Raw genomic sequence first — 15,629 nt, forward strand, 5'->3', positions numbered from 1 at the left:
GAACAAGGATTGTGTCATTAATGCATTCGAAGCGCAGTGCCGGACATGCATTTTGACTTTGCTACAGCTGCCTCTTTACTCCGTAATTTTTATATCATCTCTAAAAAAAAATAATAATTTCGCTCGCAGTACGCTACACTATTCTTTTTCACTCTCCTTGGGACGACAAGTATTGTGCGAGGTGTTTATTATCGACTACCGTGTGCTCCTTTCAATGAGATTTAACTACACAGCAAACAGTTGAACGTTCACCGTTCGTCAGTGCCACTTCACTGTTGTCGAAACATTGTGGTTGCTGGACAAAACGCTGCGTCCTCTCGCCTTAAATTTTTTCCATCAGTGTGTCTCGTCCTACCAATCCAATAGGGAAATCCTGGGGACTACACTGCGTCAGCTTTCACTAGAGTGCAGACCAGTCAGGTAAGTGAATGTAGCATCTATCATAGATAGAAAGAGCCGATAACGTAAGTCTGATGAGCGGCTATGTTGATTCGTTTCCTTGTTGTGTGTTGTGGAAGTGACACACACAGAAATGGTCAGAATTCCGTGCATAAAAAGAACGTTTACCTTAGTAAAAAGCACATTTTTGTTAGTTCGCATACCCTGAAACTCACTCACACTCTACCTCAATGCTAAAGATAGTTTTATTATAAATATTCCACAGTTACGTTTGATTAAAACTGTGTGCTTCGTATTTTAGATCGAATGGTCCGATTCCTCAAGATTCTGTAGGCTACAATGTCTCGTCCCCATAAAGACCAAGTAACGAAAAAGAAAAAAGGACTTTACCATGTTTCCGAAAATGCCTATTATCTGCATAATTGACATTTTATTCAGTAGATGGACTTTGGTGTTACATTATGATCAAGGGACATTATATAATCTGTGTTGGCACTAGTGGTTACCCTTGAGGCACAGCGACCGAAATTTGGCTACTGGGATATCATCATGGCGACCGTCCAATTGAAAGAAAAATAAAAAGGCCCAAGCTGACTTATGATTTGCCGAATTTATGTCCATTATTCATGACCCAGGAAGTTTTGACAAAACCACAGTAAGAAGCGCAAACGACCGATATGAAAATTCCATGTTGTGACAAGTTTACCGAAAATGTTTGGATCGGAAATGGTAACCTGAAGTAAGTGGCAACTACATTCGACATGCACGCATCCTAACTTGATTCCAATTCGTATTCATCAATCGAACATAATAATTAAAGGCTAGCGTTTGCACCCATGCATGATTCCACTACATCCATAAATGAAGGAGAAGTACTGCCCGAACGAGAGGAATTATCAAATGCAGCGTTGCATACAATTATAATACTAACGACCGTCCCCATCAACACGGTTTTCCATGGAATACATAAATCGGCAAAGGTCATGTTTTTGGAGTTCGGACTAATCATATGATTGTTCTGTGACACGATCAAAGTGCATGTATGGTGCCATTTAAGTTACGCAAAGGCAATAGGGCACTTTGAATTTTGAGTAAAAGCACTCTCACAAGGCTCTACTATTCCTGCAGGCTACGACTGTTTGATTTTTGATAACTTGACGAAGAATACTATCTTAAGAAATTAAATGTGCTTTACGCACGTTATACGTGATGCTTCATTCGGAAGACAACTTGTATATAAGAGGTTGCAGTATAAATACTTATCGTTATTTTCAATAGAACAGAAAAGCTTCGAAATTAGCCACCAAATTCAATGTGACCATTTGCAGAGTTAGTTATTTATTGCGCAGAACATACGTCTAAATCCGCCGCGAGGTTCTGTGTAAGTTTCACAGTCAGTTAAACGATGTAGATGCATGTAGTTCTTGCCAGTGTTTAGGTAATTTATTACTTTTAATCTGGAGCCACATCATACAGGTAATTCACTGTATACAAGCAGGAGTTACATCACAGTGCAAATGTTCACAACGTTGTTACCGAACATTTCCAATAAACGGTGAAATTAATATTAAATACCTTCTCACCAGGCCACGTTTGCCCCATTGTAATCACCATAAACGTGACTCTAAAACCAGAGTTAAACTCTAGACCTTGTTTCTACGTCTGTTTTAGATGTTCGTGATTTAAAGGATCTTAATGAAGTACTTAAGTGCCTGTTATTTCACAAATAATGGCCTAACTCTTAACGAATTTATCCGACTATGAGACAAGACAGTCAATATCTTCATGAAAAAATGTTTGTGGTTGCCTACGAAACCATGACTGTACCGAGGAGTGCCAAGTAAATGCCCGTCGACATGTAATCGGGGTTGTTTCAAGTACGCTGCAGAGGGTTCACTGCGAAGCCCTTACACGTCCTCGATACGGCCCCTATCTCTCCCAATGCAATTTCCATATTTTTAGACCCTTGGAGAAAGACCTTCGTAACCGTCGATTTGCTTCGGCCGAGGATATGCACTCCTGGGTGCAATCATGGTTCCGTAGATTTCCATGGAGACATTGACGGTCTTTTCTCACAGTGGGATAAATGTGTTAAAAATTATAGAGACTACTGTGGGAATAATAAACAATTTACTTACCCTTTTCCAGCTGTCTACTTTTGGTTTCACAGCCCCTTACAGTACTAACGCTCTCTGCGCAGCGACAGAAAGTAGCAGTCACATCTTATTCAGCCCTCGACAAAATTTTATTTCCTCGCACACTGGCAGTTGTTCGGCGAGTTAATTTTTAGACTGAAGATGACGCTATTGGCTGACGGCACTTCTTTAGAGTTTCTGTCACTGTGTTCCTTACCTTAAAACTTCTTAACATTTACAATGCAACACTCCGAAGTTACGTTTATTTCACAACATTCGGCACATTCGAGCGAAGTTTTTTCTGACAGTAGAGTACGAATCTGCAAATATTACCACTTTTCCAACGGATTGGTCTTCATCCTTCAAATCTTCCTTTCAGCGAAACAAATATTCCGTGATGTAGGAGGTTGTGCTGCATCCCAGAATGAGTCTTCGAGCTAATTTGTAGTAAACTCCCTACTTCTGCGTAACGTTCTTGTACATCGAAGTCACAATGAGGGATAAAAATTCCAGGTGGATGGAAAAATTATGTAAAAACTTTATACCAATGTTCATTCTTTCAAACAAAATTACCGATACTTGTAGTTATCGCAGCTCAAAGGCGCGCAGTTGGTCTCTGGTGCAACATACGACATAAAATTCTCTGCTTTCATAGACATTACTGAAAGTGAATGTGTTGGAGTTACTGATCTAATTTCCGTGAAGATTCTCAGTTTACAAGAGAAACACATGAGGACAAATGCTCAGAATTATATTCACTTCAAAAACTGTGGTGTGAGCCATTCGCGTGCAGAACTATGCGTCTTCCAACACATCGGAATGATCAGGCGTTCAAGGACTCAGACATAAACTTTAGTAACAAGAATAAAAGAAAAATGGATATAAAAGGACCAAAAATACACAGATATTTCAGTGTCGTGAGTTGTTGCTATACTTCACTCTGCCTTAAGTAATTACGCTAACTGAACTTATTCTACTGATCTGATAGCGGAACAGACCAATAAGCACAGCTGACTAAAGCCCCTTATTCTCATTCAATATCACTTTCGCATTCAAGAAATCGAATACCATAGTTTCGAAATGTGATTAGTGTGGCGTTTAATACCGGACTGCTTGAATGTAGAAGCTGAAAGTGAAAATTGTGGCTTTAGCAAGATGTTAATATTGTTCTGTTCCACTTCGCTGTAACCACTTCACTGAACTTCCACACCTGCATTTTGAAGACTGAATAGATGTGCGACGCTATCAGGTTCGTAGGAATAATTTGTTGTTCAGATAACGTCATTATTTTAAGCAGAGAGAAATAGAGCAATAAGCCACGACATTGAAATATGTGTTTTTTTTGTCCTGTTATAATGCCAAATCTTTTCTTCATGTTGTAAGAGTTACTCTCTTTGAGCAGGAGAACGATATCACTCAGATGTCTCTCGTGGTAAGACGCTCAGATTTGTACGCGTGTGATTCACATCGGTGTATTTTTGGGGTGAGCACATTGCTGTGCGGTTCTGAGCGTTCGAGGTTACAAACTTCCCTTTCAAGTTGTAAATTTTTGCTATATAAATAAAGAGATAATCTAATAGAAATGTTTTCCAAACAGAAATAATCAAACAAACTATTTAAGATATATTTGGTTCAGTGTCGGCAACCATCAATTTCCAATGTTAAAAAGATCGCTTGTTGCGAGGGCGTTATAGGGAAAAAAACAAGTCAGGTTGTACATATATAGATACCAAGCCAATCTTTTCTTTTTTTTATAATTTTTTATCTTTATGGTACGTAAAGTTCAGAACTCAGATATCAATCCGGCGAAGCATTTCGATGAAACTCTCAAAAATTCTCAAGAAAATCGATTTCGAAATTTTCCGACTATCTTTACTGCAGTACATCACGGCCCATTTCGTTGAAGGGCGAAGTGGCTGTTTGTCAGAAAGCTTGCCTGCAACGTGGGCGATTCAGGTTCGAGTCCTAACTGATGTAAGTTTTTTTAACAATGGTGCATATTCTACTAGCATTTCCGTGAAGTGTAAAATGTGTAAAGGTTGGTTTGTGCGATTAAAGGGACCAGACTGCTACGGTCATCGGTCCCTAAAAAATGTGTAAAGATGAAAAAGAAATAGGTAGCCCTTTTGTAAAGACGAAAAAGAAATCGGAAGCCCTTGAGATGCCGTCTCTGGTTCGAGCCTCATTTCGTTCATTTTTCTTTTCGTACTTTCCGTTCAGTTCGATTACCTATGTAACTTGAATATACAATTCATCAAATATATGATAATCAACACATATATATTTGTCATTTTCATCAAAAATGCACGTCTTCCTATTTCTATTCACATATCACACACAAAGTATGAATTCTTAATTACCGTTCTTTTATGAAAGCGTTTGTTTAGTAGAGATTGTATGAATAAGAAAACATTAAAATTATTTTTTTTTCATATTTACGTACTTTGCTCTTCTCGGAAAGGTTCGTAGAACACGCACATTTGTTTACAAATTTGCACTGGGCACGAATCAAAGCTGGGCCATAAACGGTGCAGGCGAGCACACTACCACAGAGTGGTGAGGCCCGTTAACAATTGAAGGAAAGACACGTTGAAAATTTCAACTCTATTTTCTCGAGAATTTTCTGAATTCTCCCGAACCGCTCCGAAGACTGATATTTGAGTTTTGAAATTTAAAAAATCCTATTGCCGTGCGGTCTCGTTGTATGTTGCGCGGATGAACCAACATTCCACGTCGTTTAGTATAGAGTATCCTTGAGCTCTTGCGACACTTGTCTGTACGAGTGTAGAACGGGAGAGTAACGCCGCGGTGAGGGCAAGAGAACCTGACGGTGCCGAGCGACCGCCGTGTCATGCTGTGCCATAAGTAGTCGTCCGGATGCGGAATTGAGAAGCATGCGGTCAGTAAACTGCTCTGCTTGCCGTTGTCAGTTTCGCAGGCCTTGGAACCGCCACTTGTCGTTCAGGCGGTTCCTCAGTTGGCCTCACGAGGCTGAGTTCGTGCTCCACTCCTCCCACCAAGGAAAAATCCCTGGCAGTACCGAGAACTGAAACCAGGTCAATATGACTGTCACTCGCTGACCTGTCAACAAGTTTCATTCTCAAAATTACATATGCCCTAAATCTATGGTTTATATGTGACCATTTGGAGAAGATTTATATCATGTTACTGTCGGTCATATATCCTTCTTCCAAGTTCATCATCGGGATGGATAACAAGCTACAAAATACGAGATGAGCGCGTCACATATTGTTAGAGGATTATTTGCATCTATTTTGGGTTTACACATGAATCACGAACTTATAACGGTTGTTTTACTCTACTCAGCACCTAAATTTGTAAAGTGCACCTCAGCTTACCAACTTATGACAGATCGGAATCTTGAGTAAACAACAGTGACAGCTGTTCAGTCGCCTGGGTGGTATAAAACTGTTCACAGCGTTAAGTTTTCACTGGAATGAATACACTCACTAGCATAGTTTTTATAGATTGGCGACGTAACTTGTATTTCTGTATGATAACATGGTCTTATTACCTGACGGTAATGATTTTATATTTCGCCTAACATCATGCTAAAAATCCTTTTACGAACCTGATGATGATCACACGACTGACGGTAGTCGTGTAAATAAAGTATTTTACCAGCGGCTCAAGGCCGTAACATGACATTTTTCAAATATATGAGAGCTGTGGGGAACCACCTGAAAATATATAACGGATCTAGTGCTTAGAAATTACTATATGTTAGATGTCCCTCGTCATAAAAACAATCAGTACTCTCGCCAGGTAAGACTATTTAAACGCACCCTGCAGAATCATGTTAATAACAATCCTGAAAAAAGGCTACCTTAATACTGTTCTTTCTCAAATTAGCTGTTTGATGCGTAACATTGTTCAGTGAATCAGTACTTCATATGTACTCCGCATGATGTAACGCTCGTACAGTCATCTACTCAAAGGCAATAGTTTTAAGTCCATAATGAGAAGACAGATATTCTTGGGTGGGCAACCAGGAAAGAACTTTCTTTGCTGCCTGAGCAATAGATTACAGTTTACATGACTGAATTTATTGTTACTATTACTTGAATCCGGTAATAATTGTGAAGCCTGTCCTCTAAAAGGCAGTAGCTACTAAGAGAGAAACGGCAATTAAATTATAGTTTCACTACGGCGAATGTAATATAAGTTTGTAACTATGAATAGAGAATATTTCTCCTGTTTCTATTCGTCTATCTGATTTTGGAAAAGTACTTAAGTAATATGATGTGGCTGCAAATCAAGCGCAGTACATGTTATGGAACCTTGTACTTGCCACCCGTATGAGAAAATGTGCTTAATGTGCGGGACCTATCTCAGCACACATTTCGTAACAGCGAAACATTCACAGACTTCAAAAGTATACCTTACACTCCATATAGAACTTTTTCGGTATCATTTTCCATTCTACCGCTGTTGTGACGTTGTTTAGTTGAGGGCGAGGAGTTTTGGTAACATGTGTTTCTTACCGATTCAAAAAATTCGTACAAAACATTGAGAATTTCTTTGTTTCACTAACGGTTGTCTTCCTGAAAAGCAAATCCGACATGATCACCCGCACCTAAATGGTGGCTCGGAGAGGATTTTAAGGCCTACTTTTCTGATTCAAAGTCGGCCGTCGTGTTGTAATATTACCATTTCGTTTATGACTGTCACTGTAGCGACTGGATCTCTTTCTGGAACATACTGTACAACTGTGGATGGTTATTATAACGAAGGAGAGACAATCTGTTAGCACTGCACAATTTTATGTGTTCTTCTTGTATGCAGAAAACACTTTCTGAAAAATCTCAAACAAGATGTTTTGTCATCTACATCTACATCATACTCCGCAAGTCATCTAAAGGTGTGTGGCGGAGGGTACTTCCGTACCACTACCTGATCCCACCAACCCAGTTCCACTCGCAACTAGCACGTGGGAACAATGATTGTCGGTAAACCTCTGTAATAGCTCTAATTTCTCGACTTTCCTCCTCGTGGAAATACTCGAGATGTATATTGGGGGAGGGGGGGGGGGGAATATGTTGTCCGACTCCTCGTGAAAAATGGTGTCGCGAAATTTCAATAGTAAATTTCTCCGTGATTGTTAACAAGAAAAATAATGTTGTAGGCATCAAGAAATCGACAGGATGAACGGGAACACTACCAACAAAGTTGCAGAGATTGTTCTGGGAGATATTCTGAATATTTTGACGGCCTGTTAGAGACTGATAATGTAACTGTAATTTATTCGGTGTGTTAATGCAGTCATCCTCGCTTACGTGAAAATATCTCCGCAACAGTGAAGAGCATAATTCCAATTGCAAGTTGCCCATCAAACCGCTTCCAAGACAGACCGAAATTACTTTTCAATACTCTCTCTAAGTTAATTATTGACCGAATTTAAAAATTTAAAATGTTGTCATAACCTATACATGAAGAGTTTACGACGTCCCGTTGGCTGGTTACCATGATCTTGAATAGCGATGTAAAATTTGCTCGGAATCTGTTATTCAGTTGGTCACTTTCTGATTTCTTCACAGTCTTCAATATCTCTCGGTCGGACTTCGTTGTTCGAAGTACTGCAGTTATTGCCCAACAGGCCAAGGTGACTGAGGGACTGCCACGTCCCGATGTCAGACAGTAGTCCACCACGATACGACGCTGGTAGCGACTGGATGTAGGCTCTGAGGTGGCCTACTGCCTGGAAGATGCTAAGTCCACAGCAGCAGACTCGTAGCCAACTGTAGCCGTGCAGCTAGAGAACGCCAAGTGTCATGGTAGCAGTTGGTAGATTCATGTCGACAAGAAGATCGCCACAGCCCTCCTTCAAAACTTGCGGGTGCCGGACTGCACACAACTGGCCAAAAATTGGGGGGGGGGGGGGGGAGGAAGACATTAATATGAACCTCGTGCGTACTTGTATTGATAAGGCATCGGCTCCCGTCACGTAAGCTCCAGCAGAGCCTAAATTCGGACGTAAAGCAGTCGTATTTCTAATGCTACAGTGGTTCTTCCTTCCTGATGGGTCGATGATATTACAGGATGACAATTATTGAACTATATAAAATCAAATTTTCATAACATCTGAACGCTTTGTGTAGGACGTTCAGACTGCACGATTGGCCCCAGGACATGATGGGAATTAGTATGCGAATGCATGCGTGATTTAGCGACGAAGACCACTCTCTTCTGGATGGGTTCGTCACTCAACGGTTCATTGCATAGTGTACAGTGTCCAGTCACGGAATAATCGGTGCGATATTCCTTGATGACGCGGTGACTATCGAACGGTACCTGAAGGGTTTGGAAGATGATTTCATCCTCATTATCTAAAGTCACCCTGATTTAGAAAAGACGTGGTTCATGCCAAACAGATCTCGACGCCATCGAAGCAGGAGAGTGTTTGATGTCCTGGAGGAGCACTTTGGGTACCGCATTCTAGCTCTGGGGTACCCAGAGGCCAATGGCATAGGCCTCGATCGGCCGCTATATTATTCGGATCTGAGCACATGCAACTTTCTTTTGGGTGGGGTGTATTGAAGACAAGGTGTACAGCAATAACACCAAAACCATTGCTGGGCTGGAAACAGCCATTCAAGAGGTAATCGACGACATCGATGTTCCGACACTTCAGCGGGTCATGCAGAATTTCGCTACTCGTCTGCGCCACGTCATCACCAAGGATGGCAGGCATATCAAACATATCATAATTTAAATCCGAACGTATGTAGTGACATTTACGTGTTGAATAAAGTGTGTGGACGCCTTAGTTTGTAACTAATTTACGTTTTTTCATATACTTCAAAAACTGTCACCCTGTACGACTCTGATCTCTCCGCTGGCCCGGCAGTGTGGTAACTACTATCTTGCAGCATGATGCACGTGAATAGGTCTGCAACTTGTTTTATAATAGTTGTAGCTCCTTCATAAGACGCATTAAGCAGTTCCTTTATTTCGTGATGGTGAGTAGTTTCTGACAATTATGTCCATTTTCAAACCATCCGCACCGTAAGTCTGACAATACAGGCGAAAGCCTATGTACAAAAATTGCCTCTCCAGCGACGATCAAAGCGGCACTATGGCCGACTTAACAAGAGTCTACTGGACCGTAGTGATTTCACCTGCAGCGTAATTGGTTTGTCGTTCATGACAGACGACCGTACCACTGGCGACAGTTTCCCCTAGCTGGAACAGTGTTACTCCAAGGTCCACCGTGCGTCTCCGAAGACCAGTTTTAGCCTGAAGACTAAACAGAAAACCTAACCCTAGGGCTGCACAGTACCATTCACCAATATGAAGGATAACGTCCACTTTCACTCGGAATCCTTCCACCTTAACCTTAATACGCAGCCATGCTGACCCCAGAGGCTCTACATTACTATTGTTTACACTACATAACTTTTAACTTTGAGGGTTCAACGGCCTGTCATCTAAGAGGTTTTGATTTACCACTGATACTCTCTCCAACAAAGATCTATGCTTCCTACCACTCGCAACACCACTACGCAGTATTTCTATTTTGCACACTTTTTCGCAGCATTAATATTTACTGATAACACCATCTGGCCTACTTGGAATTCCCTTTAGTGATTAACGGTTGACCGTTTCACCCCTACCCATTACGTCTTCTATTCCTACAGTCCTGTTGCCTATCGCGCCATGCTTACCAAATTGTAGTTATCGACACTGCCTCTGGTTGTTTCCCGAATGTTCGTATCTATAATGATTTACACTAGTAGGGAAAATACGTCTTTATTGTTGAGACGGCCGGCCGCGGTGACCGTGCAGTTATAGGCGCTGCAGTCCGGATGCTACGGTCGCAGGTTCGAATCCTGCCCCGCGCATGGATGTGTGTGATGTCCTTAGGTTAGTTAGGTTTAAGTAGTTCTAAGTTCTAGGGGACTGATGACCTAAGATGTTAAATCCCATAGTGCTAAGAGCCATTTGAACCATTTTGTTGAGACGTCTATCACCTCTACTTCCGTAGCTATACTATGGTTAACGGCCAAAGTCTTTGTCGTTCCTACCCATAGTCGACTTGACATGTAGTGTGGCAGACCTCTTAGGAAAGCACCCAATGCTCCATGTCCGCCTTTTGAAAACTAATTTTGTTAGATACATAATTCTCCATTACGTCACATGTACTTGCACACATTTTACCGATTCTACCGACAAATTCATCCCACCATCCCTTTCTGCCTCTATAACTTCCTCCCCCCGCTCCGCCCCATACACACACACACACACACACACACACACACACACACACACACACATATATATATATATATATATATATATATATATATATATATATATGCCGGGTGATCAAAAAGTCATTATAAATTTGAAAACTGAATAAATCACGGAATAATGAAGAAAGAGAGATACAAATTGACACTCATGCTTGGAATGACATGGGGTTTTATTAGAACCTAAAAAATACAAAAGTTCAAAAAACATCCGACAGATGGCGCTTCATCTGATCAGAATAGTAATAATTAGCATAAGAAAGTAAGACAAAGCAGAAATGATGTTCTTTACAGGAAATACTCAATATGTCCACCATCGTTCCTCAACAATAGCTGTAGTCGAGGAATAATGTTGTGAACAGCACTGTAAAGCATGTCCGGAGTTATCGTGCGGCATTGTCGTCGGATGTCGTCTTTCAGAATCCCTAGGGATGTCGGTCGATCACGATAAACTTGCGACTTCAGGTAACCCCAAAGCCAATAATTGCACGGACTGAGGTCTGGGGACCTGGGAGGCCAAGCATGACGAAAGTGGCTGCTGAGCACACGATCATCACCGAACGACGCGCGTAAGAGATCTTTCACGCGTCTAGCAATACTTTTTTTTGTTTTAATAAAACCCCCTGTCATTCCAAGCATGTGTGTCAATTTTCACCTCTCTATCTACATTATTCCGTGGTTTATTAAGTTTTCAAATTTATACTATCTTTTTGATTACCCGGTATATGTATATGTGTGTGTGAGAGTGTCGTGTAAAACTCGTACACGTCCTCTTATGTATAATGTTGAATAAATGAGATGGACATGTTAGAACGTTATTGGTGTCTTTACTAGACGTACCCTTACGTTTTATGAGTATGCTACTGCTGTTCGGATGATATGCGACAGCCTTCAGTTCAAAACCGACAGCTCACACAAAAATCCACATGTACTGAACAACATAAGCCCACAGACAGATTCAACAAGTAAAAAAAATTCTATAAACGAGCCAAATAAATTCCTCGACGTTATTTCTTCTAAATTTTGGACAGAAATTCGTACAGTCAAAAGACTGGCTGTTTGGAAGTGCAGCTGGAGAAAGGAAGTGCGATGAAAACAGGAACCGATTGGACTGAAGCATGAAGAAGAGTTAACGTAGAAAAAATGAGTGCTATATGGTAAGTTAGAAAGTCGATTTATGAAGCTTTGCATCACTGAAAAAGGTCCAGTCGAATCTAACTGTAAAATATATACTAACGTATCTGTAGGTAATATCAACAAATATTACTTTCCCAATGAACTGATAACTAAATGTTCTTTTATGACGAAGATGCCTGCCATGACAGATATTAATGACAGGAGTAAGATGTTAAACTTATGATTAATTCTTGGGGTCTGTTACCAAATTAATTTGATCTCTTTTTACATTCATATACACAATTATGGCGTTTAAGTAGCTGTTAGTACAAATTTTATATTATTTACACTTTTTATTCGCTATCCTTATGTTGATTTGAGATATGATCTTTGATTCACCGTATCTGTGAGAGTACTTAATTTCCTCGCAGTTTATTAATTTAGTATAACTAAGTTTAACCACCGCTGCAGTAGGCTGGTGTTGTTAAGTAATTCCGTATGGTCCATAACGATACAGACCGTCATTTGTTATCATTCGTAGCTATGTGCTATCGTTACCTTGTGTTGCAGCAATGCTAGAAACCCTGCGCGCCCTTAGCTTGTGTTGACCAGGTTATACAGCTGCTACTTCTGTATCTCAGCCTCCCTTCGTTGCTACTGATAAGACCTCGTACCGCCTTGCGTATCACAATTATTATTTATGCCCTTAGGCGCTGAATTAACTTAAATCAAATGGTTTCTCTGGACGTTATAAATAAATTCAGACTGACAAATGAAGTTGGTTATCCAGTCACATTTGACAGCAATGACCGATATGTAATTGTTACAGCGTGATCATTTGTTATATTAAAATGGGCGCAAAATAATTAAATGTACTATTCTTCACAAGAGCATTGCTTAGTAATTTGATACTCCTCACCATTACTCATTAAGGAGATGTCAACACAACGAAACTATCTTCCTCCTTTTTGTTGCCCGTACTGTAACGTATTTCTACGCAAATCCCAGTGGCAAAGACATTATTTATTTGACGTCAGATAGCATTTGGTCCACTTTTCTGCATCATTTGTAATAACTGCTAACTCTTGTATCCTTGAAAACCACCTTTCAATGTATCCACTATTCATTCCATTCAATATGAGAATCGATCTTGCGACAAATCCCTCTCCTCCATTTTTGCCTTAGTACATCAATTTGTCTCGGCATATAATTTTGCAGTAAACATTACATACAATATTTCATTTATAAGTCAACATACATGCATTGACATTATGCATGAGTATTTAAAGAATTTTGTGCTACTTGGGTCCACGTTTACACAAGAAATAAAGGTAGACACTATGGTAACGAAAAATCGCTCACAACATTGTTTAGTAGAATTTTTTATTATTCTACGACCTGCTGACTGGTTTTAAGTCGTGTTTTCAAACACTGGTGTCACTTGAGGGTGGTATTTAATATCTATTAGCACTTGCTCTGCGGTGGGCTACATTCGTTTGATTGCTGGAGAGGTATACCGCCTGATGACCTTAGATGTTAAGTCGCATAGTGCTTAGATCCATTTGAACCATTTAAATAGGTGTAACGCTTGCGTTTTTCATATTTTCGGCTACCTTGCACGTAGAATGGACCTGGCACTTCCGTTGCACACTGCAGTTGGCAGTTTGTTATCGCTTTTCTTAGCCAACCTTGTGACGGAGTAAGGTAGAAAATGAGAATCGCTCGATGTTATAATATTGATTCTCTCAAATTTTTGGCTAGTTTTATGAATATGTCACGATATCTGATCTTGTGATTAGGTCGAGACCTAATCGCAGAGATTAAATTGCTGTAGGGGAAATGAGCAACAGTGGATATTATGTTGATTCGTCATCGTCATTCTCATCATGGATTGTGTAAACAGTTACCAACTACAACACACAACAAAAAAGCCAGGTACACCAAAAGTGCACTTCAACATTCAGTTAAATTATCCTTTATGAGTCTTACTACTATTGAGCTGACTGAATACAAAGTTTGACCCGCTTATGAAACTTGAGACATGACCACATTACCTGGGACACTATTAAGATTGTAAGGCATCCAAGGTCTCTTTTATATGAATGAGGAATGATCATGATGAAGTGGAATGTAAATAATAATGTGCCTGATTTTACGTCCATGCACATAATTTGGAGATACACACACTACTTCCGTAAAACTCTTCTGTGTGTGATTGCGTCATATGTGATAAAATTACCGAAGGTCTGCCTGCTATTGCAAGCAGCCTTCATCAGCGTACAACAGCCAGCAAACGATATGTAATTTTGTCATAAATGACGAGGTCACACACTCAGAAGAATTTTATTGATAACTGAAGAAACTTTCACAAGCAAATATCGCTAAAGAAGCATTTTATTGGATAGCCGGTTTCGACAGAGCTGTGCTGTCATCATTGGAACTTAACGATAACGGCATAGCTCTGTCGAAACCGATCGTCCAATAAAATGCCATTTTTAGAGATATTGGCTGGTGAAGTTTTCTTCACTTATCGTACATTGCAGATCACTCCCAGACTGACCATGTCATGAATATATATCGAATTTTATTGAAATCGACTCCGTCTACGAAATCCTACGTTCTTATTCGCAGATTATGTTCGCAGAGCGATTTGTTGGTTACATGAAATCGGTCACATCTCTTGTCTGTTCTGGACCTAACCAACCAATGAAATGCTGCACTGGAACGTCACATAACAGAAGGCAGGACAATCATGGGGACCGAACACAGCCTTTGAATAGTAACGTTTTGTCACATTACACCCAAAAGTTTGAATTCGCTACATTTTTCAAGTCCTGTAGGCCCATAGAGACTCATCATTCTACAGCTGTCTGAATAATACAAAAATGTTGAAACTCTGAATGTAGAGGAGGCAATTTAAGGAAGAATTAACATGTTAATATATTGACTGTTGACCATGTATTTCAAATGTCACTGTTTTCAAGACGAACTTAACATGTAATTTCCAGCACATATTGTAATTGAGATTGGGACGCTTAGTTTTCCTTTGCAAATAGCACGGTAAGGAAATATATTTCGTTATTGTCCATTGAAAGCATATGTGTCTCAGAAATCGGTTGACACGGTCAAAAGAATATAATACTTGGTGTATATCGCCAAGTGACGGAGATAATGTTATGGACGAGTCTGCGATTTTTAAAAACATATTGAAACTGTTCCTACTTGGTAATGATACCTATTTCAGAATTTTTCGTCTATGTTATATTGTTACAGTTTTAATTTTTCACTACTGCATGTAATTACTGACCAAGACATAATTATGATATCATCGTGGAAATATTTAAGGAACTAATTTTTTTTTTCGCTTTGACAGTAGCTCCTATCTGGAAAATTTTTCTCGAAAGTTCGTAAAACGCTCTAAAATCTTATTAATCTCAGGTTCTCGGATTGTTGGTGCTGGATCTGGCGGGATGGCAATGACATCCTCTAAGAGCCTTTAATATAGACCGTTCCAAAGGGGAAATTGAAGCTAAATGGGCTGTGTATAGTAACTTTTTTTTGTTGTGGCAGCAGAAACTGGTTTTCCGGGAAGTTTGCAGAACCTATGCTTGAAATTTCTTTAGCTGGGATGCCGAAGCAAACTATTTACGTCGCTCTACATCGTACACTATCGCGACCTATAAAGTGGTACTTAATTGAAAACTATCTT

Source organism: Schistocerca cancellata, chromosome 2 (assembly GCF_023864275.1).
Source record: "Schistocerca cancellata isolate TAMUIC-IGC-003103 chromosome 2, iqSchCanc2.1, whole genome shotgun sequence".
In the NCBI taxonomy this organism is placed as follows: domain Eukaryota; kingdom Metazoa; phylum Arthropoda; class Insecta; order Orthoptera; family Acrididae; genus Schistocerca; species Schistocerca cancellata.